Raw genomic sequence first — 13,802 nt, 5'->3', positions numbered from 1 at the left:
GTTAATCCCATTTTTATGTCAAATATTCTCTAGGTGAACTTACGTGTACAAGTTTTATCTACTGTATACTCTGATAAAAAGGGTACAGTTAATGTGTTTTATTTCAAATCTTTTCACACCTTTTGATGCTGTAGCTTTAAGTGACCCAGACTGAAACTTAAATCAGTATTCACTGATTATTTTCTCTGTTTACAAAACTGTTGCAAAAAATATTAGCATAAAATAATAAAAGCATACTGGTTTGGAATGACATTAGGGTGAGAAAATATTGAGAAAATTGTATGGGTAACTCCAAATTTTAAATCTGATTTTTTTTTTTTTTTATAATACATGCCACTTTTATTATGATGGTGCTGATACATGTACTGTAGGAGTTGTTGCTTGGCAACTGAACATCACTAAACAATGTTTGTTTCACATTTTTTTCAGTGGGTTTTATTTCATTTCTAATCAATAAATAGTGCGGGAACATTCAGATCAGTTCAGATGTTGGGCTTTAAGACACATCCATTCTCTCAGACAGCAAATAATAATAATCATTGATGACTCATCTTTCTTTGGATGTGATCAATTTCTATTCTACCAGCAATTACAGTTAAACACTGAAATTAGGTCAGTCTAAAGTGACGCTCTGGCTTGGGGTGGATGCAGCCTTCACATCTGGTGCCCGTTGCTCTTTCTTTCTGACACAGTCAGGGGAAGCAGGTGCATTAGCTGAGGGTCTGGTGAGTGTGCTATGCCAATTGCTAATTATTAAGAGTATCTGAGTGAGTGGACGCTGTTCAGAGAGAGCAGTATGTGTATGTTTGTGAGCAGATGAAGGATCAAAATCTATTGATGGTTGTCTGAACTCCTGCTGTTGATGCTGCCTTACCAGAGGTGCTGCATATTTAATGGAGGTAATTGACATTTTTGGGACGTTTCTCAACATTCTTCTTAAGGGCATGTTAAATATGTAATGGATTATTTTATTTTAGTTGTAGAATTGCTTCAATCATCCCATAAAACAAAAACAAAATAGTAATAGTCCTGTCTGTCTAGCAGCAAGACCCAGCAATATTTCAAAATTAAAAAAAAAAATATATATATATATTATTTGAAAGAAATCAATACTTTTATTCAGCAAAGACCCAATAAATTGTTTAAAAGCAACATTAAAGGCATTGATAAGGTTGCCGATCTTTCCATTTTAAATAAATGCTCTTCTCTTGAACTGTCTGTTCATCAAAGAACCTAGTTTCCACAAAAATATTAAGCAGCACAATTACTTGGAAATGTTTCTTGAGCAGAAAATCAGCATATTAGAATGATTTCTGAAGGATCATGTGACACAGAAGACTAGAGTAATTATGTTGAAAATTCAGCATTGCCATCACAGGAATAAACTACATATTGTAACACAAGTTTTTTCCGGACTATAAGTCACACTTTTTTTCATTGTTTGGCTGGTCCTGCAACTTATAGTCAGGTGCGACTTATTTATCAAAATTAATTTGACATGAACCGTGAGAAATGAACCAAGAGAAATGAACCAATAGAAAACATTACATTCTACAGCCGCCAGATGGCGCTCTATGCTGCTCAGTGCTCCTGTAGTCTACACTGAAGACATAGAGCGCCCTCTCGCGGCTGTAGACGGTAATGTTTTCTCTTGGTTCTTGGTTCTAAATAAATGTGACTTATACTCCAGTGCGACTTATATATGTTTTTTTTACATGTCATGACGTATTTTTGGACTGATGCGACTTATACTCAGAAAACTATACTATACTATACTTAGAAAAAACAGTAATTATTTTTTTTTTCACAATATTGCATATTTTATCATATAAATGCCATCTTGGTGAGCAAAAGAAAGTTTTTAAAAAAAAAACCTTTAACAACTTAACGACTGCAAAACTTTTGAATGGTATGTATTTTTTTATCTGCAATAAGTAACTTTTTGTATGGACTATATCATTTTTAGCTGCAAGTTACATTTTCCTCTATTTTAACCTTTTTGTATGTCAGATCAGTTCTTGTTCTTCTGATCACTGTTTTAATTTTTTAGCTTAGAATTCCTGAGCCATTTATTTAGGGTTTAAATGCCTTTTTTACTACACTAAGTACTTTATCATTTTGAAGACGTGAAAGTAGCATTGGTATATTGCCATGGATAATAGCTGAATACAGTAGTAGCGGTCATAATGTACTGGAAGGGCTTGTTTTCACAAAATAATTCATATTCACATAGTCATGAGGTCTTATATCACCCTAAATCGATTTATGTTATTTTACATTACTGACCATGTGATTGTACGCCATACAACATATACTGTGGCTACTTAGACAAAAATATGTATGGACAAGAAAGAAAAGCTTTTCATCATCATCCTTCCCATCTTTTTCTCCTTTTCTTTTGCACCTCATTTCATTTGATATCTAGTACACTGTCACAAACACACAAGTACAGAGCAGAAAAGATGTGTGTCTTTATTCATCTTGAGTGTTCCTGTAACTCTCAGGTTTTGAGGAAGAACAGCATCCTCCTTCCTGTCAGTTTTCTCATGGGTCTCTCTCATAATCACCAGAAATGTATTAAATAAATGACAGACATTAAGCTGACACACACACACACACACATGCCTGCAGCTGTCTGAGTGTGTGTGTGTGACTGAACCAGAACGCTAGCTCAAAACATTAAGGGGGAATGTGAGACTGATAGCAGGTTAGAGACAGATTGTACCTGTGGGGGACAGTAAGCCATATTTCACTGTGGACAAGCATCTGCTCTCTCTCTCCCTCTTTCTCCCTCTCTCTTTATAAAACCATACCAGGGAATCATATAAACGCCAGTCTTAGATAACTGTCTGGCTGAGATTACAGAAGTCTCTGTATCCATGGCAGCAGTTGATTTGCCGGGCTACAGTCTTGCTGTACTCTTTGTTAGTAATGTGTCACCTGTACAGCACGTCTGATGCAACACCAGCAGCTTGAGGTGGCGCTGCACAGATGGCATTCCTCATTGTCATTTCCTGTTAGGCTTTTCACTCACCATTTTGACACATTGTGAGTTAAGCCCAGCCAGTCACTAGTTACATGTCAATATAGAGTGCGGATATTTTTAGGAATCAGAACCAAGATGCTTCGTAGCAGCTATGCACAGTTCCAGTTATCCAGAGCTCATGTTACTTTACTTTGTTTAATGGTGTTTTTGCACTTCACCTGTTGGAGTAAATAAAAGCAGCACATTTTTATTTCCTGTTACAAAACTTTCTTAAAGCGATAGTTCACTCAAAATTTTTTTTTTCTTTCTGTAATTTATTTACCCTGGTGTTGATCCACTGGATCTACTAACTCTTTCCCTGCCAGCATATATTTATTTTATGAAAAAAAAAAATCAATAATCAATATTTGATGGTCATGTAATTTAATTATGCATCTGCTTACATACTTTACATGTTTATCATTGCTCGTCTGTGTTTTGATCTGTACATTCTGCGCTGTTTCGGAAGATGTGTAAAGGCACCCCCTACCGTATAACAGTGAAAACATGGAAAGCCTGGAAAATTCCATTAATGGAGGGAAAATGATGTCTCCCAAATAACCAAAAATTCTATTAATGCTGGGTAAAGAATTAACTTCAGAATTGCTGTGAGCCAGTGAGTTAAACTGGTTTGGTGAATCAGGTCAAATGATTCACAGAAAATAAATGTAATTTGATCACAAATTTGACATTTGTTCATTTAAAAAAAAAAAAAAGTTTCATAGTTTCAAGTTTCAAAAAGATCAGCTGATACATTTCTCAGCCATTCTTACAATCTTGGTTTGGAACAACACAAGAGTAAACAATGAGAGAATATTCTCCATCATTTCCAGTTAAAAGGACAGCTGACTCAAAAATGACAATTGCTTCATCATGTATTCAACCTCATGTTGTTCTACAGTGAGATGTTAATTAACCCCTTCAGAGTCACAGAGTTGAACTTGAGAACCGGACAAGTTTGGTGAATCAGATCAAGCGATTCATTGAAAAGATTTGAATAAATAATTTGTTCACAATTCTTTTTTTTTCTTCTTTTAAAAAAATAAAAAATAAAGTCTTATTATTGTCTTTGAACTAAAATATTGGCCACTACATTTCTCAGTTATACAGGTTTGGAATATACAATATAAATATTCAAATATTCTTAAGAACTATATAAACAATAGACTACAATAGTCAACACTTGAATTGGATCAAAAAAGTTGATCAAAGTTGTCCTAAGACAAGAACACATTTTTGTTTTAGGACAACTTTGATGAAAGGTTTTGATCCAGTTCAAATGTTGACTAATGTGTTCTTCATCATTCCCAATTAAATAGATCATTAAATTCTTTAATCATTTACTCAACCATGTCTTGTTCCAAACCGGTTTGCTTTTTTTTTTTTTTTTTTTTAAGAATATTTCGATTTTCTCCATACATTGAATTTCATTGTGGTTGTTTTGGATCCTTGGTCTTTAATTGTATGGACCAAAACATTTGAAACATTTTTTTCCTTCTTCTCAAAAGACAATCATATATATTAATATAGAAAATCATATAAAACTTGCCATTTATTATAATAGGTTTTAATATATTTGAAAACATTAATTAACTCATTAATTCTCCTTCATGTGCTTAAAGTAGCACCACTGATCCTCTGACTGATACAAGGTTATAAGAGTCAAATCACAAGCCAATAACCTCGAAACAAGAAATGCCCTTTCCAGATGTTCATACAGTGTTATGAACTATGCCACTTTGTCATTGCCATCAGCACTGAATGTTCACAGTTCAGAGGAAAGCACTGCAATGACCCTTCATGTCAACCCAAACTCTCCTCCTCCTCATCTGTCATCTCTCGTGTACTGTCTGTGAGGTCTGCACAGACCTAGTCCTGCACTTGACGCCTCAGTGAGCCTATTCATGAAGACAGAGAGAGGGGGAGCAAGGAAGTAAAGAAGAAAGGGTGAAATGGAGACAGTGAGAGAGAAAAGAGAGAAAGGGAAGGCCACAGGAAGAGAGGAGAGGAGGAGTGCACTGAGAGAACATCATTAAGGGCTGTAGAAAGGAGAGGCCACAGAACTAACGCTTCATGAAAGATTCTCTTATAATACATGAGGCTGTTCGTCCGTGAAGAATTTCATCAGTCCTCTAACCTCCCAGCATTCCTCAAGACTACAGCTGTACTTCATCCAGTTACTCACAATGCATAACATCATGCAAGGTCAACCAATAAATAAATGAGATTACAATTACAGCTGATACAGTTAACTAATTTATAAAAGTGTTGATAGTTAAAGTGTCCATTGGATGCACACTTCAGATCCTAAAAGAAGCAATAGATCATCCAGATATGAATACTGTGAATTTGGATAAACTACTCTTTTAACATACTATTTTTATCCTACTACATTGTAGGGAAGTATACAGTGTTCTGAGGATCTGGATGGAGCTGCTATAACAGTTTAAAGAGAATTTTTCAAGGAAAGTTAAGACTGCACTTTTTATATGTTCAGCCATGTTTTGCATGAGGTTACATCAAATCAACTGAACCAGACTACTTATAAAAGGCACTACAATTTTTTTTTCTTTTTTAGAAATAAATATAAATATTTTGTATCATTATAATACTTTTTATTTTATACAAATAAATATAATTACCATAGTTTATATAACAAAAAAGCAAGTACAATGGTATTCTTTGCAGTATGTTGGAATACTTTAGAAATAGCATGGTAGCTTAAATCAGTCAGTAATCAGTCCAAATAATTTATTTATCAAAGTGTAATATACCTTGGTACTGTGATATGGTACCTTTTTGTAAGTGCTATGTTTAATGTTTTGCTTTTCAGGCTTTTGCTTTTTTGTCTGCATCTCAGACTTGTTACATTATCAAAGAGGTTAGATGGAACAGAGGTCCATTACAGGATAGCTTTTGAAGACGTGAGAATGTAGAGAATCTTTAGCATCATCTAAAACAGCATTTACTTAACTAGCTGGATACCCTGCAACTGAGACTAAATGGAGATTGGGGTAAATACTGGAAGCTTTTAAACTAATTCAAATCCTGAAACATACCCAAATGCATGAGCCCTGTTTGGCGGATAACAACACTTGATGACTGTTTACCTTTAGAGTACACTAAAAAGGTCACATGCACAACAACTTTCACTGTGTTCAGGTCTCTGTGTGCTTTTCTTTGTATTATATGGTTTTTCCAAGTTTGTTTTAAAATGCTGGATGTTCGGTATTTTATGAAAAGTCTGTTCTGTGCCTATTAGAGCATGGAAAAAATATAAAGAACCAAAAATAATCAACAGTCTAACACCCTTCCCTCACACTTTCAAAATGCACACACACACACACACACACACACACACAAACACTCACACTTCTCTATTTTAGAACTTATTTAATAGTTCTGTCTTCTGTGAGAGAGAATGAATTTGTTCTGTTCTTGTCGCACTATGTTTTAAGACAAATGGATAATGAAAAAAAAAGAACAGTCCAGTCAAGGACTCGCGTCTGCTCTAATGTAAGAGATGAGGCTTTTACTTTGGGCTCACTCGCCCACATTTCTCAGCTCTCTGATTGGGTGCGACTACATTAAGAGGGAATAAACAGATAGAGTCTGTCATCTGCAAAGAAGAACAGACCTGCTCACCATGGGCTTTCATACAGACAGCTAATGCTGGATATTTGGCTATTTTGGCCATTTTGGGCACATTTGAACTTATGGTTTAAATAAATAAATTATTTTTAATATAGTACAGCACATTCTTCAATGATCAGTAGTTTTAATATTGGTTTATAAATACATTGTTTAATAGCATTCTGTGATGTTAAGGAAATATTTAGGAATGAAATACCAGATTCCTTTGTCTTGGTAATGCTTATTTTATAGCTAGCATTTCCCATATGCTAAATATCCTTAAAGGGTTCATATGGCATTGCTGAAAAGAACATTATTTTGTGTATTTGGTGTAATGCAATGTGTTTATGCGGTTTAAGGTTCAAAAAACAAAAAATAGAATTTTTACCTTATTACATTTAATATTATTGTTGCTCCTCTATACCCCGCATTTCTAAAAAAAAAACATTGATTTTTACAACACTTATCTTTCTGAAAAGCTGATTAGCCAGCTATCTAGTGCGTTGTGATTGGCTGACCCATTCAAAAAATGAGTCATTTGTTGCATCCAGTGGGGACAGAATTACTGATTATAATGATTTATACTGTCTTTTTACGTGTTGCGTTGCATATTGCGCCAAGCAAACATAAAACATTTGTGATCTTAGAAAAGATAAATAACAAGCACTATTCTACACTGCTTAATACTCCCGTTTTAATTATCAGTGGCAAATTCTTTAAGTATGTAAATGTTTTTTACAGAAAAACATTTAGTTTTAATAAAAAATAAATATCTGAAACAAAGTTTGAGATGGCAAAGAATTTCCATTTACAGCATTTTCTCAAGGATAAAATTCTGTCATAAAAATCTTTGATAAAGTGCCATTTGAATGCACAAAAAATCATAGAGATTTAAATAATTTTTACTTGGCTTATTATGATGTTCAGCTGTTAATCTGCCAGCAGCAGCTTAGTAACAATGTAAAAGACTAAGTTAGCTTTGCATGGGTAAATATATGCTCTGTTAAAAAAAATAAAATTGGGCTAAGAACAGATATTCAGATTTTCCAGCTTTTCCCTCTTGAAGAAACTGGCAAGTCCTCAGTCTAGAGATCTAGTGGTGTAATTATATGATAGTATGTCCCTTGTTAAGTCAATTAGTATACAGCTTTATCAAAAGTGCTCTTTCGATCTTTCAAAAGATAGTCCCATACTGAGCTGGGCCTTATTGAACACACGGCTCTTCTGCAATCGATCTGTATTGCCAGGCACTTTGAATGATTCAGTCTTGTAGACTAGCAGTTAATGACACCTCTGGGATCCTTTACACTGGGCCTTCATGCTGATCTTGAGCATTTTTGTCTCAGAGGAAATACTGAGATAAATATGAGATGCTTGTGCTGCTGGGTCTGCAGCAACAGCAGAAATGCAGATGTACTTCAAAATTAAAACTTTACAGTAAGATATAATGCACAGTCAGCTTATAATAACCACAAAATAACCCTAGACATGGCTGAATAATTTGAGATTAAAGGGTTAGTTTACACGAAAATTAAAATTACCCCATCATTTACTCTCAAGCTATCCTAGGTGTATACACTGTATGACTTTCTTCTTTCAGACTAATCAGAGTTATATTTAAAAATATACTGGCTCTTCCAAGCTTTATAATGGCGGTGAATGGGTGATATTCAATTGTCCAATAGAAGTCCAATAAACTCTCTCAAAAGTATGTTCAACAGTTATCGGAAGCTAGAGATTGAAGTTTAAAAAGTTTGAAATATGCATATTTTTTCTTACAAAAACTCATTGATTTGCTTCAGGAGCCCTTTATTAACCCTGCAGAGCCATGAGGAGGACTTTTTATGATGGATGGACGCAGTTTATTTAACTTCTGTTGGACTATTGAGTATCACCAATTCACTGCCATTATAAAGCATGGAAGAGCAAGGACATTTTTAAATATGACTTTGATAGTATTCGCCAGAAAGAAGAAAGTCATATACACCTAGGATAGCTTGAGGGTGAGTAAATAAATTTTACTTTTTGGGTGAAATATCACCTTTAAAATAATTTATCATATGAATGTGGCATGTAATGAGAGAAATTATACTACAAAAGGTTACATTATACGGCAGTAATTGTCATTAAGTGACTTTAGTATAATTGAATCCACCAATTAGTTCAAAACAGTTGATTCATTGAGGAAACAAGAATGAGTCATTGAATCATTTGATTAACCGATTTATTAAAAAGCACCGATTCGTTCATGAAAAAAATGTTAATGCATATAAATACTCTTCCCGGAAGGAGGGAAACGAGATACATGACTATGGGGTATCGCGCTCTTGCGCCATTTGCTGAGGACACCTTTATTTCACACCTGAAAGGGCAATGACACATGACGATGTGGGCAAAGGCTGCATGCGTCACTCCGTTTGTACAGTTCAGCTCTTCAGCAAGCCAAACATTTTTTGCTGAGCCCCATTTTGTAGAGAAAAATATTTTCAAGACCCATTTTTTTTTGGAGGTGGGGGAAGTTAACACTGTAATATTTTGATATGTAATATGTTCCTGTGGCTCAGTGGCAGAGCATTGTGTTGGCAGTGCAAAAGGTTGTGGATTCAGTTTCGAGGGAACACACATACTGAAATAAAAAATGTGTTTCCTTGAGTGCAGTTTAAGTTGCTTTGGATAAAAAGCTGAATTTTCAGCATCAATACTGTACAATCAGTATAGTCTTCATTTTCACTTCCTTTAGAAATCATTCTAATATGCTGATTTGCTGCTCAGTAACCATTTCTGATTATTTCAATGCTGAAAACAGTTGTGCTGCTTCATATTTTTGAGGAAACTATTTTTTCACGAATCTCTTTATGCTGTAGTTTGTCAGAAATAGAACGGGGGTCAGTTTACTGTCATGGATTTGTCGTGTTCCGTCATGCCACATTCACAGCAGAGAACATCACTGGGTTCTATTTGCTTTTGCACGTTTGTCAAGTGGCTGCATGATTTACTGTAGTGTAGTCTTTATCACACTGCAGAGGTTTCTTTTGCAAAATAATCTGTTGACTGTACACTATCCCTCAGCTTTGCTTCGCCCCCAGTTTGGGGACCACTGTTATAGACATAGCTTTTTACAATCCAATGCAAAAGACGCCATTGAAATAGCAGCTTCACATGGGGTCAAGTTGGCAAATATTACAAAAAGCTGGTTACAACCTGCATCTGCTCCATACACCTGCATACAACTCATACAAAGCATGGAATTCAGGAGTCACTGAATCATTCTTTCATCCGATTCATTCAACAAAAACCATTACTTTGTGTTGTTAAGAGCAACTGTAAGCTGTGACACTTTTGCTGTGGCTTTGTTTGGAGCTATCTTTTCTCAAAAATGATTTAATATAAAAAAATAAAAAAATCACACATGCACCTGTTGTTTGGTCTTAATGTTAGCAAGGCTGCCGTATATTCCTTTGCAGCCTTGGTATGTTGTTATCTTTCTTACTCTTGGGGACCAAGAGAGCTCTTACAAGCAGAGTGCTTATGATAGACCGAATGCTAACAGTCTTCATAAAGTCTGATACAATCTGAAAGTACAGAAGTGCTTTGTCAGCTCCTGCAGGAGCAGTTAGACAAGCACAAGAGGGATTATTTTGGAGTGCGGAAACTGAAATCAATAGTAATCTAAATAGAGTAACACACGTTTCTGTGTGTTTACACAGGCCAGGAAGCATGTCGATATATTGTATCTGCACTGATCATCTTTGAACTGACCTCCATTAACTATAGGTTGACTCGTTTATTTCTGTACATGATTCTGCTCTTGTTAGTCAATTTGTTTCTTATAACCTTAACAAATGAGAGACGATGTTCACAAAAATAGTATGTAGAATTGTTCTATAATGATATAATCCGGAATTAACACACCGTTGCTTCACAGAGCAGAAAAAAAGCCTCTGTGTGCCTGTGAAAAAAGACCAGAAAAGAAAAGCTAGTTATCACCACTGGCTCTCCCACCGCTAACACTATGCCAACTAAAGCAGAGAGTGTGAGCACACAAGGCTAATCTGCAAATACTGGTGTTAATTATGGAATCCTTAGTTGTGGAATAAATTTAAACGCTATTTTCATGCGCAATTTAGGCAGAGCCAGTTAGCGCTTCTTATTTTGGCGAAACACAAGACGATTGCTCAGTCACATGCAGCTGATACCAGTAGTCCATGTGCATGTTGCATCCAAAATGTGTGTGGATGTGTTTCTTTCTGGGTTTCTATAGGGGCTTTTGACTTAAAAAACTCAAATGGGATACAAATCAAACTGATACTTAAATATGAACTTTCGGTTTATTGGCCAGGGATGAGGTCTTGGATTAGTATCTGCATTTATCTTTTACTGTAAATAGCTTTATGAATATGGATGTCGCTGTCCAGCTCACACACACACCGTGAACACACACCTGGAGCAGTGGGCAGCCATTTATGCTGTGTATCCTCAGTCATGGTATTGAAGTTGAAGGGAGTGCAGTACATTCACTTCCCCCACCTACAATTCCTGCCGGCCCGAGACTTGAACCTTTTTCAATAACGAGTGCGACTCTCTAACCATTAGACCACGACTTCACCCTCAAAAATTATTTAGTTCTAACTGGACATTCCAAAACTTTGGAGGAGTAACAGAACAGTTAGGTGCTGTCACTGTCTAAAATTTTGTTGGTTTACTTTCAGAGAGGGAGTTAAAGGGATCAGAAATGTATTTTCTGTTTGGAATGGTATTACATCATGTTCCCAGTTTAAGCTTCATTTATGATGTTTGGATTGGACTTTTGTATATTTGGAATCTGCCAGACACACAAGACACTTGATGAGATGATTGATCTTTTGAATTTGTTGCCTGTTCACATCTCTCAACATGATTATGAACAAATATCAATCGTTTCTTAATTAGGGGCATGGAAATGACTTACATAGACAGCGCTATATAATGAGTACTAATCAGATACTCACTGAATCATCCATTCAATACAGCAGAATGACAATTTAAAACACTGCTGTATCACTGCCATGTCTTTTATAGAAAAGCGGTTCTAATTAATGGCCATTGACAGAATTTGTACAGTGTTAGAATTTCTTTACAATGTAGTCTTGTGAAGATCCCATGTTTTACAGATGAATAGAATTGTTTTCTTGAACATAGATTCATATTTTGATTAAAACAAATTGTATATGACTGTAATGTTTTTCATAAATTGTAAATTCCATGCACTATATTCAAGTCTTGCTTTAGTTTGTGTGTTTGTGTGCATTTTGGCTGCAAATGTGTGTCTGTGTGTGCAAGCTTGTGTGTTTAATTGGACCTAAAAGTATCTGTTCATGATTTTTGCATATTGAGGCCACAGTTTAAATAATTCTGAAGTACAAAATGTTTTACCAAAATACATTGAAATTTGATAGAAGAGAAATCAATGACAAACTAATGCAGGTGGAACTAACAAAACAGATGCTTGAGTGGAATTATTGTTACTTGCTGTATAAATAATCAGGTGTTTACTATTTAAACCATAGGCACTTAGTAAACACACTTTTTTTTACAAATCTTAGTAAACACACTTTTACTCTCTCGTCCACTGAAATACAGTATGTGTGCATATACTTTACATGCTTATTTTCTTCAAAACATGTTTCGTATCTCAGGCAATTCAATAACACTACTTTTTTGATTAAGAGTGATTTCACAGTTTAATAATTTAATAAATGAACAATTTAATCATTTATATTTTATGATGCATTTGGACATTTAAAGTGTTGCATGAAGATATGTGGAAGTTGATAGATAATATGACCTTGATAAAGCATGGGAAAAGGTTGAGTGTTATAGTGGTCTTCGTGGCTTTCATATAACTTTTGTATTTTATTTATTAATTTATAGATTAATTCATGCATTGTTTGTACAATAATCTGGTTTATGTTTTTATTGAATCAATATAAAAATATGAAATCAGATTCTATGTGTGTTCTGTACTCAAGGTTCACCAAATAGTTCACCCAATAATTACAATTTACTGAAAATGTTCTCATTCTCAGGCTGTTTTTGATGAGTTTGTTTCTTCATTGGAACAGATTCAGGGAAATGTAGCATTACATCACTTGCTCACCAATGGATCCTCTGGAAAAGGAGGCCATTAGAATGAGAGTCCAAACATCTGATAAAAGCATCACAATAATGCATAATAATCCACACGACTCCAGTCCATCAAACTGCTAAATATCTCTAAACTGTTCTGATAAAGAAACAAACTCATCTACATCCCTGAGGTAAAAAAAAAACACCCAGTCATGAAAAAATGCATTGTACTTTGTATGTAAATGTTTGCTGACAGTTCTCTCTTTCTTGTTTTTTTTTTCTGATTCTGTAGAGTCACAGTGCATATTGTGTGGTGAGACCAAAGGTGAGTGTGTTCCTCATCTCCAGAACTGTGTGTGGTTGTTAACACTCAACCCAGACTGTGTTTGTTTGCTCTAATGACACAGTGGGGAGTTCAGAAAGCACATGCACTCATCTGCTTATAATGCTTAAATTCATCATGATATCATTGTGTTGTGATTCCTCACTGCTTGCATCATCACAGCTTGCTTCCTTCAGCACGAACCAGGCTACGTCTCTCTTTGCTTCACCCACTGCTTTTTCTGCTCTGCTAACGTGACTGTTACATAAAACACACTGAGCAGGAGTGACGCTAAATCTGCTGTCATTGTTCACATTCCTTTCCTTTTCTTTCATTTCTTTTCAAACTTTATCTCAATGTTAGTGCTAATGTTTGATATCTTTCTGTGCTTCATTTTAGTCTGAGGATCCTTATTCAGACATTGTGAATTTGAATCAGTGGTGATTTGGCAGTGTTTGGCTTTCCCAGGAGTAAAATTACTGTCAAAACAACTAATTTATTCACCACTTCCACAGATATTTATCTGATGTAAATTGTCATCAAATTAATCTGAGTGCTATGATTTCTGTGTGTCTCTGATGCGAATGAATGGCATGGTTTTGTCTCCTGCACATACTCAAGCGTGTGTGATGCTTGTGGTGCTTTCAGCATCTGCCGTCTCACTATATGAGGACATGAACACCTAAACTTCATCTCCAATGTGCTCTGAGAATTTAC

At 35.3% G+C, this 13,802-nt stretch overlaps 1 protein-coding gene across 4 annotated transcripts in view; it reads left to right on the top strand.

Annotated features, from left to right (window-relative positions):
* LOC128031360 (disks large-associated protein 2-like) overlaps nucleotides 1-13,802 on the top strand; it is a 99,789-nt gene that overhangs the window by 16,153 nt on the left and 69,834 nt on the right. For all 4 annotated transcript variants that reach the window (XM_052619574.1, XM_052619572.1, XM_052619573.1 and 1 more), the window contains exon 2: nucleotides 13,056-13,088. The gene's annotated coding sequence lies outside the window, so the exon portion shown is untranslated. The remainder of the gene's footprint in view (nucleotides 1-13,055; nucleotides 13,089-13,802) is intronic.

The sequence above is a fragment of the Carassius gibelio genome, chromosome A17 (assembly GCF_023724105.1).
Source record: "Carassius gibelio isolate Cgi1373 ecotype wild population from Czech Republic chromosome A17, carGib1.2-hapl.c, whole genome shotgun sequence".
NCBI lineage: Eukaryota > Metazoa > Chordata > Actinopteri > Cypriniformes > Cyprinidae > Carassius > Carassius gibelio.
The sequence above is the reverse complement of the archived record's forward strand: the minus strand, read 5'-3'. Positions and strand labels throughout refer to the sequence as shown.